General features: G+C 55.0%; 1 protein-coding gene across 7 annotated transcripts in view; it reads right to left on the reverse strand.

The window, feature by feature from the left end:
• GALNT6 (polypeptide N-acetylgalactosaminyltransferase 6) overlaps nucleotides 1-8,076 on the reverse strand; it is a 32,802-nt gene extending 24,726 nt beyond the window's left edge. Inside the window, exon 1 of one of the 7 annotated variants that reach the window (XM_036456088.2) lies at nucleotides 7,930-8,076. The gene's annotated coding sequence lies outside the window, so the exon portion shown is untranslated. Of the gene's footprint in view, nucleotides 1-6,183; nucleotides 6,523-7,929 lie in introns of those variants that run through there. The other 6 variants (XM_045587987.1, XM_045587988.1, XM_036456087.2 and 3 more) reach the window with 6 other exon arrangements.
• Nucleotides 8,077-8,750: the final 674 nt, after the last annotated feature.

Genomic DNA, 8,750 nt, shown 5'->3' on the forward strand with positions numbered 1-8,750 from the left:
GGGTCCCAGGTTTGATTCCGGTCAAGGGCATGTACCTTGGTTGCAGGCACATCCTCAGCGTGTGTGAAGGAGGCAGCTGATCAATGTTTCTCTCCCATCGATGTTTCTAACTCTCTATCCCTCCCCCTTCCTCTCTGTAAAAAATCAATAAAAAAAGGGGGGACCCAGAGTCAAGTCCCCACTCACCCACATGTGCCTCAAAATTGCATGAGACCCAGACCCCCCTCCTCCCATTGGGTTAGATCCAGACCTGGCCAGTCCTACCCTTGTCAAGCTCTGCTGGGGCATAGCTTCAGGTCCCCTGGCCTGGCACCAGGATGGAGGGTGTTGCCAGATAGGGTGGGGGATGTGCCTTGAGGCCCCCCATCAAACTCCACCAGGTGGGGGACACGGCCTGAGATCCCCTGTCAAGCTCTGCTGGTGGGAGGCATGGTCTGAGTCCCCTTCACACCCTGCCAGGTGGGGGTGGGAGGAGCCTGCAGCCTGAGGTCCCCTGGCCTGGTGCTGGGGCAGGGGGTGCAGCCTGAGGTCCCCCAGCCTGGCACCAGGAGAGGGGCACAGCCTCAGGCTCCCCATCAAGCTCTGCTCCCCCCACCCAGCACGTGATAAGGTCCTCCGTCAATCCCAGCCAGGTGCGGGACGTGGCCTGAGGTCCCCCGGCCTGGTGCTGGGGCAGGGGCAGGGGCAGGGGGAGCAGCCTGAAGTCCTCTGTCAAACCCTGGTGGGTGGGGGGCATGACTTCAGGTCCCTGCTGAATGCTTGTTAAGGCTCCTTAAGGGAACTTGGCCTCAGCTGTGGGTGTAGCCATCTTTGTGATAGAGTGATGGTCAGTTAGCATATTCCCTCTTTATTAGGTAGGATTCCCCCTGAAGAAAGAGACCTAGGGTTAAATCGAGCCCTTCCCACGCATCTGTTCTCTCAATCCGACCTGGCAGTCTACGGCTTTCTCTCTGGAGCCTGCAATTCCTCAAGGTACGGTACTAACCACATCCTGAAGTGAAAGGAGACACCTGTGATTAGCCCTAGCAGTAAGGGACTCGACCTCTAGTTTGTTTGCTCAGCATGCAGGCAGTAGAGACACATAATCTGATGGAAGGCAAAACATTGGGATTAGGATTCCTGCTCACCGAGTAGATGGCTCCCGAAGTGTGGTTAGCTAGGTCAGGAGGTCACCATTTTACCAGCCTCGGAAAGGAATAGCTCCCTCCTGCATGCAGTACTGTACTTTGTCAAGTGCTGAGCTTCACAGGGTCCTCCCCAGTGTCTGTGCAGCTCCCTCGCCTTTGGGTTCCCACAGTATGGCCACCAGACCAGGTGCACTGGCAAGTGTGCCTACAGCCCATGCACTCATTCCTCTTCTGCTGCTGCTGGGCCTTCATTCCCAATCCTTTTTCCTCCAGCCACTCTTGGGATCTCAACATGTGGGACCATCTTGGTTTTAGTACTGAGATGATGCCAGAACACAAATTCATCTTCTCTCACTGGTCTCAGGGAACTGAGCCTTCACCCAGCTCAGTGTCTATCACATTGCTGACTACCACCCACTACAGGATTGTAAAATAAACTTAAACTGGCAAATCAACATGAAAAAAATCTTTTTTAAAAAGATCAGAATGAAATAGGACAAAAAAGTGCCAAAGTATGTCACATGTAATATAGGCATTATTTTATTAAAATTTCATTGTAGTTATTATACACTAGAGGCCTGGTGCATGGATTCATGCACCAGTGGGGTCCCTCAGCCTGGCCTGTGCCCCCTCGAAATTTGGGACCCCTCAGGGGATGTCAGACTGCCAGCTTTAGCCCGATCCTGCAGGCCAGGCCGATGGTCTCTAGTATGCCTTTTCCCTCCCTCTTTCCTCTGAGATTCATCCTTCTGTTCCATGTTTCATGCCTGTGCATTGAGCATCTGCCCCCTGGTGGTCATTGTGCATCACAGCTACCAGTTGAAAGGTCAAATGTTTGCTTAGGCTTTTATATCTATCTATCTATCTGTCTGTATGTCTGTCTCTGTCTGTCTGTCTGTCTACCTACCTAGCTACCTATCTAAGCCTAAGCAACTGGCAGACAATTTGAGAATCTGACCAATAGCTAAGACATGCATGGACCAATCCCCACAGGCCAGGCTGAGGGACCCCCACCAGTGCCCGAGTTTGTGCACTGGGCCTCTAGTATATAGATATGTATACTAGCAGGGGTCCTCAAACTTTTTAAAGTGGGGGCCAGATCACGGTCCCTCAGAGAGCTGGAGGGCCAGACTATATGAACTACTAATTCCTACTGTAACACCTCGGCTGCGCTCACTGCCCAAAAAACCTGGCGGGCCGGATCAGACTCCTCTGCGGGCCGCATGTGGCCCGCGGGCCGTAGTTTGAAGACCCCTGGTAGAGTGTTTCAAAAGTCTTAGTGCAGTCTTAAGCTTTAATAACTTCAGAAACAGAAATGCTACAGGCTTTCAAAGAACATCATTTGAAAGTTTTTATTTTACTTTATCTTTTTGAGTATTATGAATTTTGAATAAGTTTTTATTTTAATGTTTGTCTCAATCCATTGTTGCTAGACACTTTCTGATACAAACTTGAATTGAAAATTTGTTATTAAAACTTCATAAAGGTAAAAACATGGAAACAATTACATTTTCAAGTCGTGTTTTTTTTGTTTTTGTTTTGTTTTTTTGTTTTTGTTTTGGTTAGTTGGTAGAGTTCGTACCTCTGATGTGATTGCAGTGGAAAATTGCCCTAAGACTTTTGAGATTCCCTGTCACATGTTAAGTGGGTGTGACATTTTGTTGTAAAATGTTTTTCTTACGCCACTGACACCATCCAGTTACATCCTAGGCTCCTCCAAGAGGTCTTTTCAGCTCTCTCCCCTCCTGCCCCTCAGCAGACTTTCTGCTTCTACCCTGGCCCATCACAGCCTTCCCTGTGTGGGAGGAGTCTGTTCTCTCTTACACCTCGGACCAGAGCTGCCGGGTTGTTTTCACCTCTTTATCACTTGCAAAAATCCCACACAAGTTTAGTACGTAGGAAATCGTCCATAACTTCTTGTTAAAGGACAGATAGGTTAAAGCCACAAGGGTAAGCGCTGGCTTCGCCAAGTGATGCTTTGAATGTACTTACTCCAACAAGCATTGACTATGAGTCTAGCACCCTCATTTCACAGGACTTCTCTATTGTCACACAGCGTGTGGCTCCCAGAAGCAGATGGCAATCTCCTAACTCCAGGGCCCGGCTCTGTTCCCACAGCTCACCTACCCTTGGAGGTCTGCTGGGAAGTTTGGGGACTGGGTTTGGCTCCTCTGAGCCTGGGGCAGGGCTGTTTTCAGGAGCATCCCAACTTCGCTGTCAGAGCCACCACCTCCCCCCAACCCCATCTCCCACCCGAGGCTACGAAGGCTTTAACGATGCCAAAACTGAAGTCCCAAGCAAACTTTCAGCTTTTATGAAAGCCAGGGTAAACATCCAGAACACGCCCTTGCTGGCCAGGTGGCCTCTTTGTAACAAAGTTTCTTTCTGTTTATCAGCTGAGCTGCTCACCTCACCTCCGGGAGACGTGGCAGCCAGGAAGTAAGACGCCACCACACAGGGATGTTTGTACAAGTTAATCACACTAAGGCCCAATTACAGGTTTCTGTGGCCACTCTCACCCAGGGCCCAGGTGTGTGGAGCTGGGCATCCTGCTGGGAGAGGGGATGGGACCATTTCAAGCTACTGGTCAGGGGAGGGGGCCGAGAAGCTGCTTTGGTTACGTGATCATCCCTCTCTTCCTTGCCATCACACACACCACTCGTCACGCTTCCTCTGTTCTCAGGCTGTGCACCAAGTAGCAAATGATCCCCTTCAAGCCCCTCCCCCCACCTCTGACCCTTCTGATTACAGAATGCTGGGAGGTTTTCACTTTTCTCCGTAATTACACCTTGAAGACACTTCACTTCAGCTGCGGTGGCTTATTTTCCCAGAAAGACACCCTGGAAGTTATGTCTATCAAGTTCTTCCCCCACCGTATCTAGGTTCGTTTTATGTTTGCATGGCATTTTCAGCTTGCTATCCAAACACGGATTTTTCAATTGAAATGACCTGCCCAACTTTGCTCACCCTACACACCTAGAACAGTGCCTGACACTCAATAAATATTTGCTGATTTTACGACAAATTTGTAAAAGCCCTTGAAGATAAAAAGAATGTGTAATCAAAGAGGAAGTTCAAGAGCGAGCTCACAACCTTTCACTGGCGTTACTTCCAGGTGGGGCAGCTGTGCGCAAACGGAGCGTGGAGACTGGTCTCCTGGGAATCCAGGGATGAAAGAGGAGCCTTCAGGTGGGCGTGAGGTGGGATCTTCTAAACCACACGTGTCAAACACAAGGCCCGCGGGCCAAATCCGTCCCGCCAGGCCTTGCAATGTGGCCCGCACTGCGCTGTCATCACTGCACTCCGCTGCGTTTCCATCACAATGACAGTTTATGACTGTTCAGTAAACCATTCGGCCCGCGATTTAGGCTGGATTTTAGATTTTGGCCCCTTCTCTGATTGAGTTCGACACCCCTATTCTAAACTCTGGTGACAGGCTGGGCTTGGGAGAAGGCGAGAGAGAAAGAGAGAAAGAGAGAGAGAGAGAGAGAGAGAGAGAGAGAGAGAGGGAGGGAGAGGGAGGGAACGAGAGCGAACTTAAATTGAGTTTTAACATCTGTGAGTTGGGGCAGTGGACAGAGGGAATGTTAAGAGAGGCATTTCTGAAGACTTAGACTGGTCACCAGATTGGGCTGGGGGTGACAGGAGAGGACAGAACTGACGTTTTTCCTTCTCTCCTCACCCCACAGTCTGCTCCTGGCTGTAGGCCTTCTACGCAGGTCCACCAGATACTCACCACGCCCCCCCCCGCCCCCCCCCCCAGAACTCGGGGTCTGTGTCCTACCCCTGAACCCAGCCAGCCTGCCCACTTCCCCCACGGCAGCCAGTAGCATCGACATCCTAGGAACAGCCTCTGACCAGGCCCCACAACCAGGTGTGTAGTTCGAATCCCTCCTCAATTTCAGGTTGACCCCGCCCACTGTTAAATTCTGCTGATTCATTCCCTGCCTCCTGGATCCTCCTCTTCCTCTCCACTCAAAACTCTCCCGAGAACAGCCCTTATCACCCAACATCTGTAGGATAAGCAGAAGCTGCCTGCCCTCCGCCTTCGCCTCAGGCCTCTCTCCCTTACGCAATCGGAACAGCCGTGCTTATACATTTCTTTAGCACCATCTGACTGCGTGTTTCTACACGGCCTGGGCAATCTGCTTCCTGTTTGCTAGCACCCTCACTGGTTATCTTTTCCTCTTCAGAGATTCCCCCTCGTGTTTTTGCTAAGCAAACCGCTTTTCTTTTCCAAATTCTCACTGGAAACTGCCCTCCTCCAAGAGGGCTTCTTAGGCTCAGGTGCATCTTATTGCCCCTGGGATGGAGGTGTATTCGTTTCCAAGTTTCACTACCCATGTTTCTCCATGTGGGACTTCCCCACAAGATTTTATGGGGAAGAACCAACAGGCCTAGACACTAGGCCTCTTAGATGCTATTTTCGTTCTCCTTCGCAGTCCTTACATCCTGGTCCCAATCTTCTGCCTCTGGAGTGCAATCCACCTAGCCTTCCAGGCCCTGTAGCAGCCCTCTGCCCCGAGGTCTTCTCATCGGCCTGTCTTTTGTTCTCTGTTACATGTCAGGTGTGGAGCTGAGGGTGAGGTTTGGGTTTCTTCCTTCTTCAGTCCTCTCTGCAGGGCTGGGGACCAGGTTGCACACAGCACAGGAGAATAGTCTGACCCCGCAGGGCTCTTAGGTGCCACAAGAGTCTTCTAACAGCCCTTTTCCTCCCCAGACTGAACCCATCCTTGTTCACTGCGCAAGCCTCTTACATGGCACAATTACGGCACTGAGCTCCACACAGAGACAGGCACTGCCCTGTACTTGACCTCTCCTTTATCCAAGCCCTCACTCTCATTCCCATCGAACGAGAACGGACACTTTGGGCTTTCCCGGAGAGGAGCAGAGGGCCGCAGGAAGAGCTAAGTTCACCCACATCTTCGGCACAGCCATTCGCCGGGCCCGCCGGTGTGCAGACACCTACCCTGGTCCTCAGCTCCACTTCTAGACAGATGCCGGGCTATGTCTGGGAGCCAGAGTTCAGGACAGCACCACCACTTTTTTAAATTACTACTCACCACGTCAAGTCAGGTAACAGTTATCTTCTCCGTTTTTTACACAGAAGGAAACGGAAGCACAGGGAGATAAAGCAACTTGACTGAAGTCACACAACCAGGAAGTAGCAGAGGCAGGATTTGCACTCAGGCCCACGTCTCTCGGAAGCCCACTCACTGCCGTAACCATGACCCCACAATGCCTTGCATTTGGCTGGTGCTTGGAGCTTTGCCAAAGCACTTTCCCTACACCTTCTCATTCACTCCCCACCGGGGGAGTGTTTATGTGCGTTGGCCAAGGTTAGACGGCGAAATCAGCGTCAGGCCTGAACCAGCTCCTTACCCCACTGCCTCGTCCCCCTGGGAGGCCTTGGGAGCTAGGTTAGCTGCCCCTCTTGGCTTCTGGTCTAGGACATGGCTACCTGACTAAACCCAAGGTCACATTTCCTGCCCAGGTTTCTCCCTCCTGAACTCCGGCTAAGATGCTTCTGATCTCACAGGGCGTCTGACATGGATCAGGACCTCCCCTTGCTTGCCCGAGCTCTTCTGTGCTGCCTCGGTGGGAGTCAGCTGTCCCGCCAACTGTGGGCAATGATTACCCAGGACGAGGCCATCTTGGGCAGCCCCGGATCCTTCATGGTTCCTCCCACCAGCTCCAGACCACCTCTTCCACTGGACAGCCCTGCCCTGTGCCCCTTAAAGCGTGACCTCTGGGTACCCAAAGCAGATGGCTTTCCTGAGGAACAGCAGCTAGGGAAGTGCCGGCAGTGACACTGACTTCTGCTGGATAACGTGAAGCCAAGTATCTTTTAAACCCCTCACCTTAGAGCGTGTTATTCATCACATCCATTTGCCATCTCATCCTTTCTACCCTTCCCGTGACGGGCAGGGAGGCCGGTCTCCCTGTGAGAACAGGGCCTGGGTCGTGTACACTCATCTCTGGTTAAATGAACACGGACCCAGGGTCTCCCCCACCCCCTCAGCCCCCCCAGGAGAGCTCGGTCCTACCCTCTGCTGAAGTCAGGGTCTAGGCGGCGTAAGGAGCAGTTTCTCCTTTTGGCCAGCCTGGGCTCGGAACAAATGACGGGGGAATCGGGAAGTGGGTGACAGTCACAGTCATGAATGCACACGAGACTCCCTCCCACAACACCACACAGCTCCATCTGCACCGGCCCGAGCCTCCAGAGGGAGGGCATCCCAGATGGCCCCGCCAGGAGGCTTCTCTCCGCTCGCCTCTCTGCTCAGGGCGACAGGGCCCTGGGGGAGGGAGGGGGCCTCTCTGGAGGACCTCCGGTGTGTGTGTGTGGGAGGGGGCCACACGGGGTAGCCCAGCCTGAGAGACCCGGCACCCTGGCGTGGGCGGCAGCATGGAGGGGTGCAGGGGAGAGGTGCAGAGCCCCGGAGGGGGTGCTATGGCTTGTCCCTCCCCCAGCCCGCCCACCCTCACCAGCCACAGAGGTCTGAGCTTCCCCCCCATCCATCCTCGAAGGAAGGCACACAGGTGGAGGGGGATCCTGCCGAGGGGGAAGCTAGAGGCCACGAGGACAGCTTGGGGCCAGTCTGGCCCACCCTCTCCCTTTCACTGTGGGGGATGGTGGTGAGGAAGAGGAGGAGAAGAGGCTCGGCAGGGACTGGAGGGAAGTTCCCAGAAGGGGGACAGCTCTGGGCCCCCAGTCAGGGGGAGGGTCGCAGGGGTGGGGGAGGACCCCGGGGGTGGAATGGAGGGGGGCTGGTGAGGGTCGTGGGCCGCCCCTGCCGCTTACCTGTGGCGCCCAGGCAGAGCCGCAGCCGCGCCGCCGAGCAGCTCAGGCTTTTCCGACGGGACGTCCTGGAGGGCGGGGCCGGGGCCGGGCCTGCGAACTCCGGGGCGCGCTCTACCCGCCCCCTCCAGGCCAGGTGCCGGCGGCCCCGATCGCCGCTGCGGCCGCACCGCTCCACGCCCGGCGCGGCTCCCGGGGCCCCGGGCCCTCGCATCCCCCCCTCCGCCTGCCGGCCGCGGCCGGGAGCCCGGTGTCTCCGGAGCTCAGCCCACCCCGGGGTGCAGTCTGCAAATTACCTCTTCCGTCTGACAGCCCTGGCTCTCCGCGCCGCCGGAGATCGGAGGTCCGGGCCAGAGACGCCCGGCCGCGGCGGTGCAGCCGGCGGGGCGCGGGCGGCGGGGGCGGGGACCGCCTCCTGGTGGCGGCGGCGGAGCGTCCGGAGCCCGAGGCGGAGAGAGAGGGCGCTGCAGGGTTCAAACGCCGCCGGCAGCGAGGAGCCGGGGGCTCTGTCCCAGGTTTGCATCTGCTGGTCCGGGTGTCTGGGGCACAGGACTCCCCTCTTCCATCCGACAGCCAGAGCAGTTATGAACGTGTGCCTCGAACGATGCAGAGGGCTCCCTCTGCCAGGATTAGGTAAACCACAAATACCTGCAGTTATGGTCCAGATTACACTCGGTAGGTGGCTGATCACTCAGGCACAGCGATGCTCCAGGCGTGGTTCCTGGACCAGCAGCATCAGCAGCAGCACCAGAGAGTTTGTTAGACACGTCGATTCTTAGGTCCCACCCCAGACCTGAGTAATCCGGATCTCTGGGGATGGGGCC

This window comes from Pipistrellus kuhlii, unplaced genomic scaffold (genome assembly GCF_014108245.1).
Source record: "Pipistrellus kuhlii isolate mPipKuh1 unplaced genomic scaffold, mPipKuh1.p scaffold_m20_p_3, whole genome shotgun sequence".
Classification (NCBI taxonomy): Eukaryota; Metazoa; Chordata; class Mammalia; order Chiroptera; family Vespertilionidae; genus Pipistrellus; species Pipistrellus kuhlii.